Genomic DNA, 6,255 nt, shown 5'->3' with positions numbered 1-6,255 from the left:
ATTTTTGTCACAGTGTAAACAAGTTCAATATATTTTTCACTAAAACTTCAATATCCCAAATACTTAATTGTCAAACATGTATCATACTCCTTTGCCAGGTTTATATATTCATCAATCGGAACACCTCGTGTGAGCATATGCCCCTAGCCATCAGGAAATGTAATGTGGATTGGTATGTCAGTTATGAACATGGGAGTCGTGAAGATCTGGGGTAGAATTATTGGTCTTCACCAACCCATGCTTGTCGTAAGAGGCGACAAGCGGGTTCGGGGTTCACTTGCACAAAGCTATCTTAGCGTTACGATGATTGTAACTCTCATTCCCAAACATAGGCTTAAGATAGTCGGAACGCTAAGATTGCTTTGAGCACGTGACCCCAGGTGGTCAGGCTCGCTGACTTGGTTGACACATGTCATCGAATCCCAATTGCGTAGATCGATGCTCATGCCATTGATCAATGGATTGTTGTACCAGACCCGATTATTTACAAACCTCCGCCATAAAGCTGGGACATTGCTGAGTGCGGCGTAAAACTAAACTCACGCACTCAAAATCTAACAAACTGATCAAGCGGGGTAAATCGAAAGCCAATCCTTCATTCACTTTAACGACAATGGGGTAATCGATATCCTGAAGCCAGTGAACGCCGAGTCTATCACCTTTCAACATGTGTTTAATTGTAATCGCACGTCTCCCGGCGATACTCTGGCAGAGGTGGTTGTATTGTTGTATGAAGGCTGAATGGAGTGTTGTTGTCGGTGGTTTGTTCATAGTTGTCACTAATCACAACCAATTTCCAACCAACAGGAATCATGATCTCCAGAAAGAAGTTCTTGGTCAGTTAGCTGAGCTGATTGTCAAGATGAATCACCAGTGTAGACATATATAGTAATCTTTATATAAAAATTTGGTTTGACGGAGGTATTCACTCAATTGGAGACATTTGTCGAGAAAGTTGTTTTTCTTTTACTGAATTAAAAACACTTTTTGCATTAAAGGAACTGTTTAAGAGTACAAAAAATATTCCAAAAAACCCTGGAAAACCACTCTTTCTCCCATGCAATTAACACTCAAAACCTCTCATTAAACTCAACTCTTCGAAACTTACTTTCTAAAAAGAAGGGTGGTAGGAAATACTTTGACAAAATGATTGCTTGCGATACTCTTCCCAAGGTATGTCATACATGGCAGAAAGAACTTGACAGAAATATTTCATGGAGTACTGTTTTTACAAAATACAGAAATTGTACCAAGGATGTGAAACTGTTAGATTTTCAGTACATATCTTTTAAATAGAGCAATTTACACAAGAAAAGAACTTTTGCAAATGAAACTTATTGATAAAAATATTTGCTCTTTTTGTCAATCTGAACCAGAAAATCTCCACCAGGTGATAATAAAGTGTAAAGTTGTACATGAATTCTGGGGACAAGTGGACCAAGTCTTTAATCATTATATCACTTTAGATAGTGTGATGACAGATTTTGATCTTCTCTTTTGCAATAGCTCTTATGGTCTATTGACATCACATATAATTTTATTAGCCAAACAATATATCCATATAACAAGCATCAAACAAAATATATTATCAATAGTAGGATGTCTTTAATGTTGAAGATTTTTTGCAAAGAAGAATAACGCTCTGCCTTCATTCCATGCAAAGTGGAAATATTTGACCATTTTTTTGTAGTCTTAATGTATTTGTCTCATGTCTTATATCAATACTCACAGTATACAACTTATAACAGTTTTGATATTCAAATGTGTTTATTTTACGCACGCTTCAGTACAGTATCCAACAACGATTTCTAACTTTGATGTCAATTAATGCTTTGTTGCTTTGCATAAATTATATAAAATTGTTATTCATACGTATCATTTATATTTTACACACCCGATCTGAATGTACGTCCAATGAATTGAAATTAATAAAAAGATTAAAACCAAAAACAAAATAAACTCTTACCTTTATATTTTGTGAACTTTGTAGGATATCATTGTATTTGATATTAAAATATAGAAAGGTGTGAAAAGCACAAAGTGTTGAAGTTTATAAAAAGTGTAACCGTTGTTTATCATACACGGATCGGATGACTTTTAAGGCCAAAGCTGGTCTTTCTCAACTTTGTGTAAAACGTGCGCGAAAAAGTACTTCGTTATATACCTCTGATTTTCCAACACAGTATGTTTGTCTCCATTCTACCATACCCGCGTTATTAAGATTTAAATAAAACACGTACTGTGCTGGAAAATCATTGGTATATAACTTGATTATATACCCTTGAATGACTTCAATTAACCAATCAGAATCCAGTATAATGTATTATAGTAGTAGTTACTTATATTTGGACATGACATGGCAATCCCAATTTTGGAATGGGAATTTGCTGTGACCCAAAGATATGCCCACTAAGAATCAGTTTGATACCTATGGTTCGTATTCTTTATTATCTATCATAACGTCTGTTCGACTCTGCTTATGGCAAATGAACACATCAATACACGATTGAAAAGAGCATTAGGAATAAATATTGTATTTAGCGAACCTTGGCGAGATAATCACACAGGGTTTATTCCTAATATAGCAACTATACAATCCCAAACAGACAGGCGTCATAACCCATTTATCATACTAATGTTATTCGAAAAACCTGCTTTAATCAGACATTACTTTAGGTTTAAGGTTCGTTAGATTCTCATTCGGACACTGACAACATCTATAACCTGTTTTATAAATTGTCACGACAGGTGACCAAACTAAACAAGTGCCTACACCTGTTTGCATTGCGCAGCAATCCATCGGTAAATAAATACATATACATGTAGTATCAAAGACTACTCTGTCCTTGTCCACGAGACGTCAATTTGTTTCGAGTATATGTGGGCTGTCATCAGCTGGTGATGAGGTTCGTCCAACGTGAACAAAGTTACCAAATGAAAGGAAGTATCTATATATTTCAGTCCGACCTTCATATTTGCAGCAACACTGTAAGCAGTTACTATCCGACCTTTATATTTGCAGCAACACTGAAAGCAGTTAACGTTACTACCCGATCTTCATTTTTTCAGCAACACTGAAAACAGTTACTACTCGATCTTCATATTTTGCAGCAACACCGATAGCAGTTACTACCCGACCTCCACATTTGCAGCAACATTGAAAGCAGTTACCACCTGACCTTCAAATTTGCAGCAGCAGCGAATGCAGTTACTGCCCAACCTTTATATCTAGAGCAACACTGAAAGCAGTTACTGCACAACCTTCATATTTCAAGGCCCGTGAAGATTCGGGGTAGAATTGGTCTTCAGCAACCCACGCTTGCCACAAAAGGCGACTATGCTTGTCGTAAGAGGCGACTAACGGGATCGGGTGGTCAGGCTCGCTGACTTGTTTGACACATGTCATCGGTTCCCAATTGCGCAGATCGATGCTCATGCTGTTCATCACTGGATTGTCTGGTCCAGACTCGATTATTTACAGACCGCCGCCATATAGCTGGAATATTGCTGAGTGCGGCGTAAAACTAAACTCACTCACTCATATTTTATTCTTTATCCGTATACGACCCCAACGGATATAGAGATTATTAACCTCGTGTGTTTCCGTATCATTAATATCATATATCAGGAATAAAAATTGTATCCCGAGCCTTTGGCGAGCATAATACATAATTTGTATTCCTAATATATTATATTAATGATACGGAAACACACGAGGTTAATAATCTCTTCATCATAATATGTCATTCTTAAAAATACTTTTAAAAAAAGAATCAAATCGTACGTGAATTTATATGTAGGGAATCGAGCATTCGCTTAAGAATACTTAGCGGTAAACCAAGGTGAAGGTCGTTCATGACGGAGGCACATAGTTGTGACTAGTCGCTAATACTGTTCAAACATAACTCATGCTTAAAATAAGATCTTTCTGTCTAAAAAGAAAAAGAAAGTCGGGCAGGGTTTTCCTGACAGTGTTTCCATTTTCATTGCGGGTAATCACCTCATCAATATCAGTTTCTGATACCTCACTGAATCGATTCGTCGTCTGCATTGTGATCGATAGATCGAAATCCTTAGTTCTTACCTTTCTTAGACGATCGCATTTCACTCGTGCCTCATAATCCGTACCTTCAATTTGAACGAAGTACTCCGTTTCATGTTTTCCAAAGTCAGTTACTGCAGTAACGACTCCAGAACCTCTGTTTATCATTTTTTACAGAATCACCAATTTTGATAATGGGTGCAGCCATGTTTGTTTACAAACTCGTCCATCCAATGTTAACTCGCGACGACGTCATCAATGAAATGTTAACGTTTTAGGATTCGCATGGCGAGTGTGGAGTTTTGTGAAAGTAGTTCGTGGATTGACGAAATTTGCATAGTTATCAGATTTCGATACCAAAGTTATCAGATTGCTTTATTGCACCGATAACACCTCCATTAGTTGATAAACCTTATGTATCCGTGGACGTTATCCTGCCCAGAGCCCCGCGCATTTAAGAAACTACGCATGTATATGGTATTATTACAGTTTTGCACCGAACTGTTATAAGGGTGAAGCAATAGTTCAGGGCAAACTTGTACTTTATTACACTATACATGCGTAGACAGATTAACAATATTCTCGATGTGTAATGTTTGAAAACTTTCCATTATATTTTGAAGGAATGATTAGCAAAGCCATGTCCACAATTTCGAGATACTAGTCATCACAACGCATCGGGGTATCAAATTTCTTTAAAAAATGCAGAAAATGAAAAACGATCTGTCAAATGGTACCTCTTGGATTATGGTATGCTGTCAGTATATTGTAAACAGAGTAATGATAATATATGAATAATAGTAATGCATCATCATATAATGTGGGACCACAGTAGGTCTAGGTAGACTAGGTAGGTCTACACAGTAGGTCTAGGTAGGTACATATAACAGGTAATTTGCATCGAATCCATACATATATACATACAAACCAGCTTTCAAGTCACAGTCATCATGGAAGTGTACAGTAATCGTTATCTGAGTAATGATAATATCTGATTAGTAATAGTACATCATTATAGAATTTTTCAATCTAAGACCACCGTAGGTCTAAGTAAGCTTACATATAACAGGCAATTTGCATCGAATCCATACCTATATACATACAAACCAGCTTTCAAGTCACAGTCATCATGGAAGTGTACAGTAATCATTATCTGAGTAATGATAATATCTGATTAGTAATAGTTCATCATTATAGAATTATTCAATGTAAGACCACAGTAGGTCTTAGTAAGCTTACATATAACAGGTAATTTGCATCGAATCCATACCTATATACATACAAACCAGCTTTCAAGTCACAGTCATCATGGAAGTGTACAGTAATCATTATCTAAATAATGATAATATCTGATTAGTAATAGTACATAATTATATACTGAGTCAAAAAAGAAACTTCACATTCTTTCTACAGGGCACTATAAAAGAACAAGAGATGGTAAGATGGTTAAATTGTTATTATTTCATTGGTGAGATCTGTGTGATGTACTCGATACACTGACAGTGCCATAATCAGTTCCATTAGGCTACACCGCCGTTCCAAAACATGGGTATACAGAATGTCAAGTCACAAGAATAAAAATGCGAAATTTCTCAGTTCAATATCGTGTATGGCCGCCCCGCGCATTCACCACTGCCAAACACCGTCTCCACATCGACTGCCTGATGCTTGTGAACACGTGGTTGGGATTCTGCGCCATTGCTCTTGCAAGGCAGCGCCAAGTTCCTGCAAATTCTGAGGTTGGTTCCTAAGACCACGAAGCCTTCTCCCAAGTGCATCCCAAACGTGCTCTATTGGATTAAGGTCAGGGGACCTCGATGGCCAGTCCATGACGTTGATTCCAGCGTTTTGAAGGAAACATCGTGTCAAGATCGCGGTATGCGGCCGAGCATTATCATGCTGGAACTGTAGACCTGGGCCATGAGCCGCCATGAAAGGAACGAGTTCAGGGGTGAGCACCTGGTCGCGGTAAGCAGCAGCTGTGAGGTTTCCACGGGTTACCAGAAGTCGGGAACGGTTGTTCCCACAGAAAGCACCCCACACCATGCAACTTCCGCCCCCGAATCTGTCGACTTCCTGTACACAGCATTGGGTACCGTTCACGACGTCGTCTCCAGACTCTATGCCTGCCGTCTGCGAATCTGAGGGTAAACCTGGATTCATCGCTAAAGACGACTGGATTCCAGTCTCTCTGGGCCCATCGGGGGAGACGT

Source organism: Haliotis rubra, unplaced genomic scaffold (genome assembly GCF_003918875.1).
Source record: "Haliotis rubra isolate DU_JTF1 unplaced genomic scaffold, ASM391887v1 Scf1829, whole genome shotgun sequence".
NCBI lineage: Eukaryota > Metazoa > Mollusca > Gastropoda > Lepetellida > Haliotidae > Haliotis > Haliotis rubra.
The sequence above is the reverse complement of the archived record's forward strand: the minus strand, read 5'-3'. Positions refer to the sequence as shown.